Source organism: Ursus arctos, unplaced genomic scaffold (assembly GCF_023065955.2).
Source record: "Ursus arctos isolate Adak ecotype North America unplaced genomic scaffold, UrsArc2.0 scaffold_28, whole genome shotgun sequence".
In the NCBI taxonomy this organism is placed as follows: Eukaryota; Metazoa; Chordata; class Mammalia; order Carnivora; family Ursidae; genus Ursus; species Ursus arctos.
In genome coordinates this window covers 7,928,975-7,949,359 of record NW_026622963.1, presented here as the reverse complement: position 1 = coordinate 7,949,359, position 20,385 = coordinate 7,928,975, and the positions used below count along the sequence as shown (strand labels likewise).

Below are 20,385 nucleotides of genomic sequence, written 5' to 3'. Positions count from 1 at the left end.
TCAGGCTTTGTGTTAGGATCTGGGTAAAAAGATGAATAAGAGACAGCTCCCCAACAGCCAATAAAGAAGTTAACTCAGATGTCTTGGGGACACAATAGCTTGTGGTTAGAACTCAAGATGACCAGCAGCCTGGACGGCGTTCACGCTCTTGCCCCACCGCTGAGTGGAAGGGCCCAGGTGTGTCTCCGGAGGCTCGTGAACCAGTCTGTCGGCCACGGTTCTGCAGGCAGCATCCAGCCTTTTCTTCCTTTCTTGCTCGAGTTCCCGCTCTTCAATGCCCTCTACTCACGAAGCCATCGAAGGGCGTTACACCCCTGCCCGCCGCGGCCAGGGCTGCCAGGCCCCCGTGTGAAAGTGCCAGTCTCCCCAGCACAGGGGGCTACCCGCCAGCGCGCTGAAAGCTACCATTCACGAGCCGGCGGCAGGGTTGGGTCTGTGTGAAAGCGAGGAGAATGGCCTTTCCCTGCCTCCACAGCCAGCGTAGCTTGTGCCCAGAGGAGCTCACAGTCTTCTTTTCAAACAACTCTCTCAGCGTTGGTCCTAACTCCTCCTCCCACAAGGGCTCAAAATTAGTCCAAGATGCTGAACAGACGCCATCCTGTTCCCCATTCTGGACATTTATTCAAATAAATGCCCAGCTGCTTTGCCAGCTCTTGTTTTCCACGAACAGATAAACTCTGAGTCCTAAATTTGGGCTGAATCAGAATGCCCTATCACACTTTTCTCCCAGCATGCCCTCTCCTCGCCCGCCCCGACCTGCCAAAACCTATACTTTATGTCAGCTGGGGGGGACAACTGGCACTTAGCTAGCTTATGTCCATGCTCTAGCATGAAGTCCTCTTTCTCGAAGTGTCATTTGACTCTCTGTTTCCCAGTATTTAGCCCAGTGCCAGGAAAGAATAGTATTTAATGTTAAAGGAATGAATGAGCCATATATATATATATATATATATATATATATATATATATATTAAGATTTTATTTATTTATTTGAGAGAGAGAGAGAAAGAGAGAAAGAGGGAGATCGTGAGCAAGGGGGAAGGGTAGAGGGAGAAGCAGGCTCTCTGCTGAGCAAGGAACCCAATATGGGACTCGATCCCAGGACTCTGGGATCATGACCTGAGCTGAAGGCAGGCACTTAACTGACTGAGCCACCCAGGTGCCCGGCAATATATTTTTATATAAAAGACAGGGTTGGTACAGAGAACAGAATGGTTAACATTGTCAGAGGAAAACAAGGGAAGGCTTACCGGAAGAGGTGATGTATTAGCTGGATTTCAAAGGAATTTTCCAGCTAATAGAGGTGACAGGGCATTTGAGGCGAGGATAATAGTATGTCTCAAGGCAGGAAGCCACGGACAGCATGAGGTTCTCGGGGCGCTAGAAGCAGTGTGGTTCTGCTAGGTACAAACTCCAAGGGTCGCAGATATAGGCCAGAGTGAGATCACGAAAGGTCCTTTGGGCCATGCAATTATATTGTGACGTTTCAATTAATGTAATACACAAGCACTACTGGCCTGATTATAGGAAAGACTGTTCCACCTGCAGCAAACTGGCTTGCACGGCATGACTGCGAGATGCGCGCGCATGCCTAGGGAGCTAGACATAGGCATTGAATACGCAGGCCTGTATTTCAATCCCCGTTCTAGCACTTACTTACGTCCCACACTTACTGACTAGGTTCCTTGGGGCAACTTCCTTGACCTCACTGATCGTCAGTTTCTTCATCTCTAAAACTGGGTTAATAATCATTCCTACCTCATAGAATTTTGTGGGATTAAATGAGATAATATGCACAAAGCTCTTAGCATAATGCCTTAGTACTATCTAATTTTTTTAAAAAATTTTAAGTTTACTTTTTTTAGTACTCTCTATGCCCAACGTGGGACTCGAACTCACGACCCTGAGATCAAGGGTCCCCTGGTCTCCTGACTGAGCCAGCCAGCCTTATTATTCTTTTTTAAACTGTCTTCCCAAGTTTTCTGGAGCATGACCTTGGCACAGGCTACCCTGAGACAGATGAAATACCCGTGTTGATGGCTCGAACGTGTCACCCCTCCCCACTTCACTGGTAGCACTAAACCCGAACGTTCCCAAAGAGAGGATACTGATGTAATGTGGGCTAACAGGTCATTTTGGGACCAGTGTCTGATTGGTAAATGAAGCAGCTCTCCAGCTATTGCAGGAACAGGGCAGGCCCCGTTGGACTCTCAGGCCTACTGACAGGTAGGATGCTCTGGCCAGCTGGGAACTTACTAGAGCCTGCATGCATATGACAATACAAGCATTGGTGCACCACTGGTGGCTGTGTATACTGCCATTTCCCCACTTTAAAAAGCAATTTGGGGTCCCCAGGCTGTGCGGCAGCCGCTGCCCTGCAGCGTCCGGGGGCCAGAAGGAGCATGGCTGAAGCCATCGGACCCTGACACAGCGTGGAACGGCGGCAGAAACCAGATTATGAGGGCTCTTTCTGCTCCCAGCCCTTCCCTGCAGAATCCTGGAGCGCCGCTCTTGCCCTGCTGCCCTTCAATGTGGAACTGGCTCAGGCTGGTTAAGGACTCAGTCTCTGAGAAAACAATGGGACTGATGTGAATGCAGTTTTGGAAAAACATGTGGATGGTGTATACTGTAACATTCCACCACGGTGGCCGGGGGCCAGTGAATTAGGGGGAGGCACCCGCAGAGGGAGGCCTCACTCCTGGGCCCCAGACTGACCTCACAGAGTCTCAGGGGGGATGAAAAGCCAGGCCCCCACCACAGGGGACTGAGAGAAAAAAAGGGGGCTGGGAAGCTCCTATCCAAAGATATACTCTGACTAAAAGATGGCTTATGAAAATCACTGGTAAAGGAGACACAATTTGGATGACAAAGCACATCATAACACCAGGAAGTGAAAAATTATGCTGAAAACGCACAGAACACTCTTCATTTAACACTAGAACTATTGGGTAAAAGGGAACTTCATACAGCTCATGTGGCAAGTCACACTGGAAAAGCACAGGGCATTGTCACATGCTTGAGAGCAGCGCCCTATCACGGTTGCAGAAGAAGGGTGTTCCTTCCCTTGGATGTCTGTCTGTTTGACAAATACAGTACATGGTGTTTCACAAGAGGATTTTCTACGGAAGAACCAAGGTATAAATGTGAGAGATGAAATATTTATGTCATAGCTAGCCCAGCACACTGGCACTGAAAGCATGCTAGGTCCTTCCACAGCAGTGTTCTTGTGAAAGCAGTTCCTGCTTTTCTTCGAGTTGCTCTGGAGGACAACTTGAAGAAAATTCAACACGTGAATTTCTGTATATTCCACCCATCTTTACAGCAGAAGAATGTTTCCATTACTTCCGTTATCTGTGTATGTTCAGTCATGAAGAAAAAGAACTTAAAATAATTTCATGGCATTGAAAAAAAAAGCAGTTTAGTTAGAAGAAAACAGAGTAATACATTTGCGACCTTGCCGTAGGCCAAGAATTTTTTTTTTTAATTAAAAAAAAAAACAGGACTTCTAGGGGCGCCTGGGTGGCTCAGTCTGCCTTTGGCTCAGGGCGTGATCCCGGCGTTCTGGGATCGAGCCCCGCATCAGGCTCCTCGGTTGGGAGCCTGCTTCTTCCTCTCCCACTCCCCCTGCTTGTGTTCCCTCTCTCACTGGCTGTCTCTCTGTTTGTCAAATAAATAAATAAAATCTTTAAAAAAAAACCAAACAAACAGGACTTCTAGGGGAGCCTGGGTGGCTCGGTTGGTTGGGCGTCTGCCTTCAACTCAGGTCGTGGTCCCCAGATCCTGGGATGGAGCTCTCTCTGCACTGGTCTCCTTGCTCAGTGGGGAGCCTGCTTCTCCCTCTCTCTCTGCTGTTCCCTCTGCTTGTGCTTTCTCTCTCTCTCAAATAAATAAATCTAAATAAAATAATAAAATAAAATAAAACAAAACAAAACAAAATAATGAGGACTTCTATTCACCAGAAGATACCACCGAGAACGTAAAAAGGCAATCCATAAAGCGGGGTAAGATCTTTTCAGTATGTGCATCTAACAAAAAACTCATAGCAAGAACATATAAAGAACCCTTACAAATCAACGAGAGAGACAGCCTAATAGAAAAACAAGCAAAGTCCTTAATTGACGTTCTGCCAGATATGACAATGGCCAAATAAACCTACAAAAAGGTGCTCGGCTTTATTAAATGCAAATAAAAACCATAATTCACCGGGGCACCTGGGAATTTTGGATTGAGTTAACAATGAATGACTTTTGAGATAGATGATTCTTCAGAATAGAGTAGCAGTTATGATTGTGCCTCAATTAAAATTTTGGCAGTACGACGTACTAGCTCTCACATGTTGGGCCCATTATCTAGCCTTCTATACATCAATTTCCATATATGTGAAATGGGAATAACGGTACTTTTCTCTCAGGGTAGTTATGAGAATTACATGAATTAATACTTGAAAAAGCATTCGAATGGTGCTCAACAGAGTGTGATATTTGAGTTTCTTAATCAAATAACACCTAAAATTTAGTAAAAGTAGTCTCTGATCATGGACATGCAGAGAAAGTAATAAACTTTAATTTGTACAACGTTTTATTTCATCCTTTTAAAACTCCTATTTTGTACTTAGATGCTCTTCCTAGAATGACAACGATCTGTGTATATAATTTATGAATTATAGGGGGGCTGGGCGATTATTCTTTGTGCTGGATCACAACAATTTGACAACTACTGTTCCAGATTACTGATCTGTCTGTAGAACTGGAATAGGAATAAGTTAAGTAGAGAGCATCTCTGTTCTTTCAATGTGATTAGTATTCTGCGGCTATTAATGTGTCTTGTTCATTTTTAAGAGTGCGTTCTGGAGAATCTGAACTTCATAGAGCCTCTCTGAGGGGAAACCTGACATAACATGTGATCGCTGTCAATTACCTCTATTGGATAATAAAAGGGTTCACCACTTGAAAAAAAAAAGAGGAACCATAATGCAATATCACTACATACCCACCAGAATGGTTCAAATGAAAAAGTGTTGGCAAGTATGCAGAGCTACTAGAACCCTCATACACTTCTGTTGGGAGTGTAAATTGGTGTGATCACTGAAAGCCTGCTTGGCATACTGCTGGAGCTGAATAAACACATGCCCTTCTCATTCTAGGTAGGTAGGCAACAGACAAGTGTCCACATGTCCACCAAAAGACGTGTATTACCATGCCCCTAGCAGCACCTGTTGTGAGTCCCAAATTGGAAACTACCCAACTGCCCATCAACAGAAGAATGGAAAACTGTGGTAATTCATACAGTGAAATACTATATAGCTCTATGAATAATCTACAAGCACGTGAGCAATGTGGGTGAATCTCATAAACCCAGCGCGGAGCAAAAGAAGCCAGATCAGAAGACTACATCGGTAGGACTGCATTCATGTGACGTGCAAAACAGGCAAAACAAATCTGTGCCGTCAGAAGTCAGAAATACCCCTGGGAGGAAGATGGCTAGGGACTAGGAGGGGGCACGCAAGGGGTGCCGGGAATGTTCTATTTCTTGATCTGGGCATTGTTTACCAGGGTCCTATATATACACTACACTTTGATCATTTAAAAGTTAAAATAATAATTTCAATATATAAAATCAAGAATCTCAAAAATTTATCTTTTGTCTCAGTAATTTCGCTTCTAGGAATCTATGAAATCAATATTATTTTTATAGCTTGTTAATATAACCTCTTATCTACTAGGAACCATGCTAGGTGCTTTACATAGCTTAACCCACTTGCTTTTGTGAACCACTTTTTTCCCATTTCAACTTTTAATTTATTTTTGCTAACATATAAATCAGCTATTTTTGTTTATGTATGTATCTTTTAACAGGCCACTTGACTTATTTTAATTTCAATAGCTCCTTTGGCTAATTCTAGGGTTTTCTAAGTAAACATTATATTGTCATCAGAGAGCAATAATTCTGTCTCTTCGTTTATAAAATTTGCCTTATTGAACTGATTGGACCCTCCCAAATAAATAAATAAATCTTTTTTAAAAATTCCACATATGAGTGAAATCATATGGTATTTGTCTTTCTCTGACTGATTTATTTCATTTAGCATAATCTCTCTAGCTCCATCCACGTTGTTGCAAATGGCAAGATTTCATTCTTTTTGATGGCTCAGTAATATTCCATTGTATAAATAATCCACATCTTCTTTATCTTTTCATCAGTTGATGGACATTTGAGCTCTCTCCATAATTTGGCTATTGCTGATAATGCTGCTATAAACAGGTACAGGTGCCCCTTCGAATCAGTATTTTTGTATCTTTTGGGATATTTTTTCCTGTCTGAACTTGGGACACAGGGGAAGCTACAGTAATTTGAATATTCAAATTACTGTATCAAAGCATAAGCTTTCTAGTATGTTTAGTTGTCCTTTTATTTTTATTATTTTTTAAAGATTTATTTCAGAGAGAGAGAGAGCAGACGAGGGTGGGCGGAGGGGCAGAGGGAGAGAGAGAATAGAATCTCAAGCAGACTCCCTGCTGAGCACAGGGCCCAATGCAGAGCTCAATCGCAGGACTCTGAGATCATGACCTGAGCCAAAATCAAGAGTCGGACACCTAAATGAGCCACCCACACACCCCTTTTTTTAGAATTTTAAAAATATATCCACATGTTTAGATTTTTTTCTAGTTTTAATATATTATGCTCAAAGAACATGTCCTATAAGAATTCTACTTTTTGCTTCTCATCACAAGAAAAAAAATGTAACTATGTCTGCTGATGGATGTTAACTGGACTATTGTGATGATCATTTTTCAATATATATAAATATCAAATCATTAAGTTGTGCACCTAAACCTAATATGATGTTATATGTCAATTATACCTCAAAAAATGAAAAAGAGAATTCCACTTTTTGGAATTTAGTAATATTTGGTTTTTTGCCAGTTTTTCTCAACTTCCTATAGACATTTAAAAACAATGTGTAAGATGCAAAGCTTTAAATTTACTTGTGTAGAAAATGATTCCAGGGACACCTGGGTGGTTCAGTCAGTTAAGTGTCTGCCTTTGGCTCAGGTCATGATCCTAGAGTCCTGGGATCGAGCCCCACATTGGGCTCCTTGCACAGCAAGAAGCCTGCTTCTCCCTCTCCCTCTGCCTGCAGCTCCCCTTGCTTGTGTTCTCTCTCTCTGCCAAATAAATAATAAATAAATAATTTTTTTAAAAAAGAAAATTATTCTAAATCGATTACATTCAAGCTATTAATATTTTTCAAGATGTTCTTATTATTTACTTTTTCTGCACTTGATAAAATAGTCCCAGATAAATGTTAATTTATCTTACTAAAATTATCGTTTTTTCTTTTCCCTTATAATTTTTCCAGTTTTTGCTTTATATTTATTTTTTGTTGTTGTTGTTAGGTGTGTGATGGTTCACGATTTCCATCTTCTTTGTGACTTGAACCTTGTATTATTAAAAATATTCACCTTTGTTCTTTTTTTTTTTTTTTTTTGCCTTGGGTTATGTCAGATGTTAACTTGTTCTTTTTGTTCTCTTTTTGTTTACATTCTCCTGGTATATCTTTGATACACCATTCTTTAACTGTCATCATTTTGGTATCATTTTATTTTATTTTTCTTTTTTTTGAGTATAGTTAACCCACAATGTTACATTAGTTTCAGGTGTACAACATAGGGGATCAACTTCTCTATATGTTGTGCTAGGCTCACCACAGTGTAGCTCCCATCTGTCACCATACAACACTGTTACAATATCACTGATATATTCCCTGTGCTGGACCTTTCATTCCCATGACTTACTTCACAACTGGAAGCCTGTATCTTCCACTCGCTTTCACCCATTTTGCCCATCACCCACCCCTTTCCCTCCAGCAACCTTCAGTTTGTTCTCTGTATTTAGAGATCTGATTCTGCTTTTTGTTTATTCGTTTGTTTTGTATTTTAGATTCCACATATGGGTGAAATCATATGGTATTTGTTTTTCCCTGTGTTATTTCATTTAGCATAATACCCTCTAGGTCCATCCATGTTATTGCAAGTGGCAATAGCTCATCCTTTCTATGGCTGCATAATATTCTATTCTATATACATACATATATATGGGAGATATATGTACATATATATGTGTGTGTGTATATGTACATCCCATATCTTCTTTATTCATATATCTAATGATGGACACTTAGGCTTGGCTATTGTATATAATGCTGCAATAAATATAAGGGTTCATATATATTTTCAAATTAGTGTTCTCATTTTTTTTGCGTAAATACCCAGTAATGGAATTATTGGATCATATGGTATTTCTATTTTTAAATTTTTGAGGAACCTCCACACTGTTTTCCACAGTGGCTGTACCAATTTATATTCCCCCCAATGTTGCATGAGGTTTCCTTTTTCTTCACATCCTTGCCAACAGTTGTTGTTTTTTTTCTTTTTGATTTTAGCCATTCTGACAGATGTAATGTGATATCTTGTGGGATTCTTTTTGTGACTGAATTATTTTATTTTATTTATTTTTTTATTATGCTCAGTTAGCCACTGTATAGTACATCATTAGTTTTTGATGTAGTGTTCAATGACTCATTGGTTAAGTATAACACCCAGCTCTCATCACAACACGTGCCCTCCTTAATACCCATCATGCAGTTACCCCTCCCCCCATCCACCTCCCCTCTGAAACTCCCAGTCTGTTTCCTGGAGTCCAGAGTCTCTCATGATTTCTCTCCATGATTTAACCCGCTTCAGTTTTTCCTCCTTTCCCCTATGGTCCTCCGTGCTATTGCTTATGTTCCACATATGAGTGAAACCATATGATAAGTGTCTTTCTCTGCTTGATTTACTTCACTTAGCATAATCCCCTCCAGTTCCATCCATGCCGTTGCAAATGGTGGGTATTCATCCTTTCTGATGGCTGAGTAATATTCCATTGTATGTATGAACCACATCTTTATCCATTCATCTGTTGAGGGACATCTTGACTCCTTCCACAGTTTGGCTATTGTGGACATTGCTGTTATGAACAATGGGGTGCATGTGCCCCTTCTTTTCACTACATCTCTATCTTTGGACTAAATACCTAGCAGTACAATTGCTGGTTGTAGGGTAGCTCTATTCTTAACATCTTGAGGAACCTCCATACTGTTTTCCAGAGTGTCTGTACCAGCTTGCATTCCTACCAACAGTGTAAGAGGGTTCCCCTTTCTCCACATCCTCGCCATCATTTGTTGTTTCCTGTTTTGTTAATTTTTGTCATTCTAATTGGTGTAAGGTGGTATCTTATTGTGGTTTTGATTTGTATTTCCCTGATGGCTAGTGATGTTGAGCATTTTTTTCATGTGTCTGTTAACTGTTTGTATGTCTTCTTTGGAGAAGTGTCTGTTCGTGTCTACTGCCCATTTTTTGACTGGGTTATTTGTTTTTTGAGTGTTGAGTTTGAGAAGTTCTTTATATATCTTGGATATCAGCCCTTTATCTGTAATGTCATTTGCAAATATCTTCTCCCATTCCGAGGCCTGCCTCTTAGTTTTATTGACTGTTCCTTTTGCTGTGCAGACGCTTTTTATCTTGATGAAGTCCCAAAAGTTCATTTTCACTTGGATGCAAGGGTGGTTCAACATTAACAAATCAACCAATGTAATAGAGCACATCAATAAAAGAAAAGACAAGAACCATATGATCCCCTCAATTGATGCAAAAAAAGCATTTGACAAAATACAACGTCTGTTCCTGCTTAAAACTCTCCACAGTGTAGGAATAGAGGGAACATTCCTCAATATCATAAAAACCATCTATGAAAATCCCATAGTAAATATCATTATCAATGAGGAAAAGCTGAGAGCTTTTCCCTTAAGGTCAGGAACATGACAGGGATGCCCACTCTCACTACAATTGTTTAACATAGTGCTAGAAGTCCTAGCCTCAGCAATCAGACAACAGAAAGAAGTAAAAGGCATCCAAATGGGCAAAGAAGAAGTCAAACTCTCAGTCTTTGCAGATAACATGAAACTTTATGTGGAAAACCCAAAAGACTCCACCCCCAAATTACTAGATCTCATACAGCAATTCAGCAACGTGGCAGGATACAAAACCAGTGCACAGAAATCAGTTGCTTTTCTATACACTAACAATGTAACTGTAGAAAGAGAAATTAAGGAAATCAGTTCCATTCACAGTAGCAACAAAAACCGTAAGATACCTAGGAAAAAACCTAACCAAGGAGGTAAATATCTATACTCTAGAAACTACAGAACACTTATGAAAGAAATTGAGGAAGACACAAAAAAGATGGAAAAACATTCCATGCTCATGGATTAGAAGAATAAACATTGTTAAAATTTCTATCCTGCCCAGAGCAATTTACACTTTCAATGCCATCCCTATTAAAATACCATTGGCATTTTTCAAAGAGCTGGAACAAACAATCCTAAAATTTGTATGGAACCGGAAAAGACCCCAAATCGCCAAGGGAATGATGAAAAAGAAAAATAAAGCTGGGGGTATCACTTTGCCTGACTTTGAGCTATATTATAAAGCTGTGATCACCAAGACAGCATGGTACTAACACAAAAACAGACACATAGACCAATGGAACAGAATAGAGACTCCAGAAATGGACCCTCAAATCTATGGTCAACTAATCTTTGACAAATCAGGAAAAAATATCCAATGGAAAAAAGACAGTGGTGCTGGGAAAATTGGACAGCTACATATAGAAGAATGAAACTGGACCATTCCCTTAAACCATACACAAAGATAAACTCAAAATGCATTAAAGACCTCAATGTGAGACAGGAATCATTAAAATCCTAGAGGAGAACATAGGCAGTAATCTCTTCAACATTGGCCACAGTAACTTCTTTCAAGACACATCATTTTGGTTTTGATTTACATTTCCCTGATGATGAGTGATGCTAAACATCTTTTCAGGTATCTGTTGGAAATCTTCATATCTTCTTTAGAAAAATGTCTATTCAAGTCCTCTGCCCATTTTTGAATTGCATTGTTTGTTTTTTGGAGTTGAGTCATGTAAATTCTTTACATATTTTGGATATTAATCCTTTATCAGTTATATCATTTGCAAATATCTTCTCCCATTCAGTAGGTTGCTTTTTGTTTTGTTGATGGTCTCCTTCACCGTGCAGCTTTCTATTTTGATGTAGTCCCAATGGTTTCTTTTTGCTTTTGTTTTCCTTGCCTTATGAGAGACATCTAGGAAAATGTTGCAATTGCCAACATCAAAGAAATTATTGCCTATGTTCTCCTCTAGGAGTTTTATGGTTTTAGGTCTCACATTTAGGTCTTTAATCCATTTTGAGCTTATTTTTATGTAGGGTGTTAGAAAGTGGTCCAGTTTCATTCTTCTGCATGTGGCTGTCCAGATTTCCCAGCACCATTTATTGCAGAGACCGTCTTTTCCCCCATTATATATTTTTGCCTACTTTGTCATAGATTAATTTGGTATCATTTTAATATTTTTTAAAGATTTTATTTATTTGTGTGTGTGTGTGTGTGAGAGAGAGAGAGAGAGAGAGAGAGAGAGCATGAGCAGGGGGGAGGGACAGAGGGAGAAGCAGACTCCCTGCCAAGCAGGGAGCCTGATGTGGGACTCCATCCCAGGATCCTGGGATCATGACCTGAGCTGAAGGCAGACGCTTAATCAACTCAGCCACCCAGGTGCCTGGTATCATTTTAAATGTCTCTTATTAACAACATTTAGACTGTTCTTTACTCAATCTGAGAGCTTTTGTCTTTGATTAGTGAAATTTAACCTATTTACATATAGTGTGATAATTTAGATTGGGCTTAGTCCTATCCTCTTATTCTTTTTTATTTTCTGCTAAATACATATTCTTGTTTCCTCCTACTTCCCTCTTATTTTGCCAGAATGATCCAGTTCTCTTTGGTCCTTCTCTTTTTCTACAATGACATGGAAGTCATGTATGCTGTTTCTTTCTTATTAGATCATACTTATCAATTTTATTATATATATTTAAAATTAATTTCAAGGCACTACCAGTAGCAATGAGAGGATAATACTAATATTGGAAGAGAGTGATGCAATGAGCACATTATAGGTGAGAATGTAAATTTTTATCCCATGTTTCCAAGTGTTTATAGAGAGTGGGTGGAGAAAGTACCCCTGATCATATGGCTTAATCCAGGAAGGGCCTAGGGATCAATCTCATCCAAGGTGCAAAACTGAAAAATGAAACTTCCAAGTGAAAAACAAGGTATTAATGGTGGGAAAGTATAAAAATGGATGCTGGCATGGCAACCAATATCCTCTATAATGGTTATTGTAGTATTGCTTATAAGTAAGGAAATTCGGAAGCAACTTAAATGTGCATTAATGGGGAACTGGTTAATTAATTGTGGAACTTTCACACTATTCCCCTCTGTCCTCTTGGGAAAGTTATTTAACCCTTCAATGCTGATTTTCTTATCTATCAAATGGGGATAATAAGAGCATCTACATCAATCAAAGTTATTGTGAGGCTTAAATAAACATGTAGAGCCCTTAAGATGGTGTCTGGCCCATGATAAGTACATAATATATGGTAGCTATTATTATTATTATTATTATTATTAATTATTCAGCTTTTAAAAAGAGAATATTATAGGGAGTGGGGTGAGGGGAAATTGGATGAAGGTGGTCAAAAGCCACAAACTTCCAGTTATAAGACAAATCCTAGGGAAGCAATGTACAACACGATGAGTATAATTAACACTGCTGTATGATATATATGAAAGTCATTAAGGGAGTAGATCCTAAGAGCTCTAATCACAAGGGAAAAAATTATATACATATGAGATGACGGATGTTAACTAAACTTACTGTGGTAATCGTTGCATGATATATGTAAATTAAGTCATTATGCTGTACAACCTAAACTTTCAGAGTGCTGTATGCCAATTATATCTCTATAAAACTGGGGAAAACTCCAGAGTATTAGCTCTTACATAATGTTTTCTTTAAGTTTTTTTTTTTAAGATTTTATTTATTTATTCGACAGAGATAGAGACAGCCAGCGAGAGAGGGAACACAAGCAGGGGGAGTGGGAGAGGAAGAAGCAGTCTCATAGCGGAAGAGCCTGATGTGGGGCTCGATCCCAGATCGCCGGGATCACGCCCTGAGCCGAAGGCAGACGCTTAACCGCTGTGCCACCCAAGCGCCCCTGTTTTTTTTAAGTTTTAATTTAAATTCCAGTTAGTTAGCATACAGTGTAATATTAGTTTCGTACAACACCTGGTGCTCATCACAAGTGCCCTCCTTAATCTCTATCACCCATTTAACCCATCCCCCTCAACACCACCTGGTGACCGTCAGTTTGTTCTCTATAGCTGAGAGTCTGTTTCTTGATTTGCTTCTCTCTCTTTTCTTTTTGCTCATTTGTTTTGTTAAGTTCCACATATGAATGAAATCACAGAGCATTTGTCTTTCTCTGACTGACTTATTTCACCTGGCATAATACATGGTTAATTGAAAAATAAGAGCAAGGTTTTCTGTTGTTAAAGATCATGGATGTGTGCATATAGAAAATGGTCATCTACGGAAATGACCATATATGCTATGTCATACATATATATACATAGAAATATGTACTAAAGTGCCAGTAGTCTTTCTTTTTCTGGCTTTTATATGGTCCCTTGGCCCTGTGAAGAGCTCGAGAGTATGAAGTAAGCCCTGGGAAGGGTATAAACCTCAGGAAGGACTATGGTGACATTTTCTCGTAGACCCAGCAGATCAGATGCTTGAGTCATGAAGTCAGACAATAAATTATCTGGAAAACAAAATTGTAATTCCTGTATAGTGGAGTTTGTGAACTGAGAATCAGACCTTCTACCCACAATTTTGTGCTTTTTGAATTTTTAAAAATAAATATACATTACTTTTATAATAAAGAAATGACAGTCATTACTTCCCCACGTAGTCCCTTCTAAGTGAATCTATTCTCTCACTAGCATCAGCTCCAAGATGGAGCTTTGATCATCTACAGATTAGATGACTCCGTCATGTCTTAGCTATGGCCACAGCTATTTGATCAAGAATGACATCTCTGCTTAGCTGGACCAATCATATTCTCTCTCTAGAGAACTTAAAACTGGAATACTGAGGGAATAAAGTAGGAAGAGAAGGAGAATGAAACAGATGCAGGGGTGGGGATGACAGGCAGGAAGGGTCCTGAGAGACCAAAGGGTGACCTTGATTCCTAATAGATGTTGTTACAGCCCATTTGACCTTGGCTATAACTAACCTTACGTCTAGATGTTCGTGAAAATGATAAACTCCCCATTGTTGAGCTAGCTGGGTTCTCTTTCTTGCAACTAAAAGATCTCTAACAAGAATATCAAGTGTTTAACCTTTTGTGCCTAGAACATGAAGAATCATTTTGGTTTCTGAGGCATTCTTACATATCATCACTCATAGTAATTAGAAGGATCACTGTTTATTTGACCTTTATCTCCATGGATAGAGCTCTGATTACCTCATAATTACCCGTGTATTCACCTGTTGACTCTGAACAATTCTTTATGCTTCCATTGGCCTCCTCCCACTATCTGGCTAATGTGGGCTCAAGGAAGGTTAATGGCTTTTATTATTTTCCTAAGCAAACTTTAGGAAGTCAGCTGCGGTCAGGGAGAGAAGCACTGGCCAAACACAGTGACTTTTCAATTACTTGCACTGTTGCTTCTTTCTAGCTCTAAAGTCAATTCAAAGTTGCCATGCACACTCAAATCCAGTGATCATTCCTTTCTAGAATAAGGCAGGAGGCTGAGACTAGGATGTAGGCTTAGTAGACTCCGTGATTAAACCGCATTCAATCTCAGGGCGCCAGAGAGGCTCAATCAGTTAAGCGTCTGCCTGCCTTCAGCGTGGGTAGTAATTCCAGGGTCCTGGTATCGAGCCCCGCATCAGGCTCCCTGCTCGGCCAGGAGCCTGCTTCTCCCTTTCCCCCGCTTATACTCTCTCTCTCTCTCAAAACAAAACAAAACAAACCCAAAAAAAACCCCAAACCCTCATTCAATCTCAAGGAGACTAGATGACTGCAGGCATTTCCAGAGGCACAGTCCAGAGGGGTAGAGAGAGTACCAGTCAGGAAGGCCACACATCTGTGGTCTGGTTCCAGGCTTACCACTCTCTGGCTATATTTGCACCTGGTGGAATAATTGCAATATAAAAATTTATTGGTGTGCCTACTGCATGCAAAGCACTATACTATGTGTATTAAGGAACGGATTTAGTCATTTGACAAACTTTTACTGAGCGCTTGTCATATACATGTCAGTAGGTGCTGGAAGTTTCACTATGAACAATATCCTACTTTTGCTCTTAAGGAACAGCAAGCACTTCGCCTCTCTGGTTCTCAGTTCTCTTAGCTCAAATGAGAAGTAAACTAGATAATTTCTAAGATCATATCTAGGTCTAAACTTCTATGCCTCTCAGAATTTTCCCCTGGATCTCTGTACCCCTTTGGGGCAAGGGTGGGACAAAGAGGTTGTTTTGTTTAGTTCAAGCAAAAGTTTACAATAGAGGAATAAATAATTTTCGAAGATACATTACAAACAGCATATATTTTTTCATTTTTATTTATTTATTTATTTTTAAAGATTTTATTTTCTTTTTTTTTTTAAAGATTTTATTTATTTATTCGACAGAGATAGAGACAGCCAGCGAGAGAGGGAACACAAGCAGGGGGAGTGGGAGAGGAAGAAGCAGGCTCATAGCGGAGGAGCCTGATGTGGGGCTCGATCCCAGAACGCCAGGATCACGCCCTGAGCCGAAGGCAGACGCTTAACCGCTGTGCCACCCAGGCGCCCCGATTTTATTTTCTTTTTGTGTGTGAGAGAGAGAGCGAGCACAAACAACGGGGCAGGGCAGAGAGAGAAGCAGACTCCCTGCTGAGCAAGGAGCCTGATACCGGACTCGATCCTGGGACCCTGGGATCATGACCTGAGCCAAAGGCAGACGCTCAACCGATTGAGCCACCCAGGCGCCTTATTTTTTTCATTTTTTAAAAAATTTATTTATTTGAGAGCGAGAAAGAGAGAGAGCACGAGTAGGGGGCAGAGGCAGAGGGAGAGGGAGAAGCAGACTTCCAGCTGAGCAGGGAGCCTGATGTGGGGCTCCATCCCAGGACCCCGGGGTCATGATCTGAGCCAAAGGCAGACGCTTAACTGAGCCACCCAGGCACCCCTACATATTTTTTAAATAGCCTATGTTGATTTGAGTTTAGTAGTGTAGTGTTTTTTCCTAAATCTTTGTTAGAAGTTGAACCTATCTCTGTGGAATTTCTTTTTTTTTTTTTTTAAGATTTTTTATTTATTCATTCGACAGAGAGAGAGATAGCCAGCGAGAGAGGGAACACAAGCAGGGGGAGTGGGAGAGGAAGAAGCAGGCTCATAGCGGAGGAGCCTGATGTGGGGCTCGATCCCACAACGCCGGGATCACGCCCTGAGCTGAAGGCAGACGCTTAACCGCTGTGCCACCCAGGCGCCCCTATCTCTGTGGAATTTCATGAATGTTTGATCTTTACTCATGATTGTACAAGGCCAGGAGCACAACATTCAAAACCATTGAATTTTGACCAACTGCCTAATGTGGTTATAACCCTGCGAGGTCCCTATGGAAGAGACATGCTGAGGATACTCCAGGCCAAGGAACAGTGTAGCGGGAGCCCTGGCCCAGATCTTGAATGAATACTCTAAGCCAGGCATTACCACCCTGGTGCCACATGGATTCCTGCCTAGCATACAGCCGCATCGTGCTCCCCTCTTTCTTTGGGATACCTCCTGACTCATCTTCCCAGTTCTCTCTCAAGTGGGAAGAGGCCCCAGGCGTTTTCTGTGCCACCCACATGGCAGAAAAATTCTAAGAAGGATAATCAATCCCGATATAGAAAAAAAAAGAAATCTGGGGCACCTGGGTAGCGCAGTCGTTAAGCGTCTGCCTTCGGCTCAGGGCGTGATCCCTGCGTTCCAGGATCGAATCCCACATGGGGCTTCTCGGCTGGGAGCCTGCTTCTTCCTCTCCCTCTCCCCTGCTGTGTTCCCTCTCTCGTTGGCTATCTCTCTGTCACATAAATAAATAAAATCTTTAAAAAAAAAAGAAAAAAGAAAAAAAAGAAATCCAAGAGAAAGATCCAAAAGGCACTCCCAACATAAGACATTTTTACTGTGCCCTTATGACAAGGAGGTCTACCTACAGAATCAGTGAAATTGGACATTTTGGAAAACTGAATCACGGTAATATGCCAGTAATGTTTTTTCCAGTCAAATGTTAGTAGACGGCCAAAGAACAGAAATGTCGAAGGGATCTGTGCTCTAGGTTTCTTGGAGGCTACAGCCTCCTGGCTATTAGTCAAGGAAAGCAAATAAAACACGGAAAACCCAAGCAGGCAGAGAATGGTAAGAAGGCAAGGAAATGACTGATAAATCTTTTAGGATAGGGTAATTCCAGTGGGCAAAAGGGGGTAAATTATTTTCCGTAAGGGACTTACATAATCAGTTTAAGGTTTCATCAATACCACCCCTCCCTGAAGGGGGCTGATGATTCCATCTGTGGGTTTGGCCGGCATGAGCATTTATAACCACCGGGGCTCTAGGCAGAAGGCTTGAGAGATCAGACTGGAGCCAAGATAGTCCTAATCCAGAGCAGCCATCGGGTTGCCTGGAGCAGGATGCAGTTTCAGCAAAAGGGGCCCCCACTGAAAGGGCCTTAAACACCATACAACAGTCTTAACTATATAAATTAGCCCTTTTTTGGCCTAAAAATCCCAGCATTAGAGGCTGTTTCTCCAATCCTGGATAGAATTGCTGTTTTCCCCCGAGTTTATCTGACTTAGATATAAGCATAAAGTAGCCAAAGCCTTCATCGAACTACAGTAAAGGGGAAACCAACCTCTTATCAGTATTCTTCTTCATACACTTTTGATTCTAGACAAACAGAATCTCACCTCCACGATACCACTCCAGATTCTTCACAGATCTCTGCCTATGTTCATTGCCATTTCATTCTAGTCATTCAAAATTATTCATTGAATGTCTGTGTGCCAGACACTGTTCGAGGACCTGCTGGACCCTAAATCAAACAATCAGATGAAGTTCTCCTTCAAATGTGTCATCCTTCTCCACGGACTGCTTTTCGTCTACACACTGAAATTCTGACTGTCTTTAAAATTTTAATACAAATGCTCCCTCACTCATGCCTTCTTTCAACAAATACTTGTTGAACACTGAACTATGTGCAGAGTCCTGGCTCAGGCGGTAAGGATCCGACTGTGATAAAGACACCATTCGCTCAGCATGTGGTCTGTGGCGGCCACAAACAAGAAGCTAAAGTGAGGGTACCAGAAAGAAGTACCCCAAAGGAGGTAATGTCTAAGTGCTTCTCAAAGTTTCTCACAGCACACACAGATTGCTCTTGGCTGGAGGTGACCGTCTAGGGCGTCTAGCTGTCTCAGGCTCTGCCTGGCCACCCTGAGGACCGACAGGATCCCTGTCTCAGCACACGGGTACCCCATTCACAGCATACTTGTTGGTCCGGTCTAGGCTAAGGCCTGAAGGGTGAGTAGATGCTAAATTGGAGAACATATATTCAGACCCTTGTAGGTGTTCATTTAACAAGTCTTTATTGAGCATATACTGTGTGCCAGGCACTGTGCCTGGGGCTAGGAATACAACTGTGGACCCAGAGCCTGTGCTTAAGGAGCTTTTATGCTAGCAGGGAAGACAGATAAATGGACTAGCAAGGACAATCCCATGACACAAGTGCTCTCCTGGAGGTAAAATCAAAGGGTTATAGGACTTCACCCAGGTCTGAGAAGTCAGAGATTCACAGGGCGGTAAAATAAAAGTTAAGACCTTCGAGTAGGTGGAGTGGGAGTGGGAGGTAGGAAAGGCACTCCCGGGAGAAGAGACTATGGTAAAAGTGAGATGATCATGGCACATCTCCTTTTGCTACCCCCATAAACCTTATGCTCAATACAGATTCTTCGCTATCTAAAAGTACAGCATTCCTATGACATCTTTCAGAAATCAAAATAGTGCAAAGCAAAGGGGAAGCAATTACCGTTCATTTATTCGGAAAAGTTTTGAGCATTCCCAGACGCAAAAAATAACCTCTCTTAGGCTTTTCTGATACCTTAGGACACATCTTGCTAACGGAGGCACAAAACTGAGCTAAAACACAGATGTTCACAAAAAAAAAAAACCCACAGATGTTCACAAACATAGCTCAAAGCTATGGCGGCTGGGGATGGTTCCCAGGGAAAGAGCTTGACGAGGCCGCTCTTGCTGCTTGGGGGTGCACTGCCTCTATAACGGCTGGCTGCAAGACAAATGCTGAGCCACGCTGTCTTCGCTTTTTGCCTTTTCCCCCCTTTTTTTGTAAAAACAAAAATCCTCCAGATTTCTTTAGGTTAGCGAAAACGGGTACTGATATAGGTCTTTTGTAAAAGGGAGCAGCTTAATGGCAACTTTCAAAAACGTTTTTTCACTCCTTCTGAGCTTTGCCCATCCTCCCCTTCCCTGCTTGGCTAACTCATGCTTTAGGAGCCAGCTCAAAAGTCACCTTCTTTGTGAAAGACTTCCCCAGGCGAAATTAGTCATTCCCTCCTCTCTGCTTTGACAGTGATGACTGGACAAACTAAAAATCTGGACACGTTGTCTGATAGTGAATTCTTTTTCTGATACATAAACTAATTTTATCAGAAGCCACAGATATGAAATCAAATCATGCTTTATTCATTTAATAAGTTCTTTAACAAAAGGAAAAATTGAGAAAACAACCAAATATATACTATATTACCTGTGTCATTATTCTTGTTATTCATCTATTAAAATTGATGGCAATATTGAATTGAATATATACTAAAGAATTCATATTGGGACGCCTGGGTAGCACAGTCGTTAGGTGGCTGCCTTCCGCTCAGGGCATGATCCCGGTGTTCCAGGATCGAGCCCCACATCAGGCTCCTCCGCTATGAGCCTGCTTCTTCCTCTCCCACTCCCCCTGCTTGTGTTCCCTCTCTCGCTGGCTGGCTATCTCTGTCAAATAAATAAATAAAAAATCTTTTAAAAAAAGAATTCATATTGTTAAATAACTTTAACTTTCCTACTATCTCTATGCTGGTCTCTAAACATTTATGTGGATTATGATGGGGTTTTTTTTTTTTAAAAAGATTTTATTTATTTATTTGAGAGACAGACAGAGATAGTGACAGAGATAGCAAGAGAGAATGAGCGGGGACAAGAGGGAGAAGTAGGCTCCGGGCTGAGCATGGAACCATTGCGGGGCTGGATCCCAGGACCCTGGGATTATGACATGAGCTGAAGGCAGATGCTTAACCGACTGAGCCAGCCAAGGGCCCCTAACGGTTTTTTGTTT

The 20,385-nt window shown here is 41.2% G+C and overlaps 1 pseudogene; it reads left to right on the top strand.

Moving 5' to 3' along the window:
• Positions 1–2,438: 2,438 nt before the first annotated feature.
• Positions 2,439–3,386, top strand: LOC113241017 (NADH dehydrogenase (ubiquinone) complex I, assembly factor 6-like; annotated as a pseudogene).
• Positions 3,387–20,385: the final 16,999 nt, after the last annotated feature.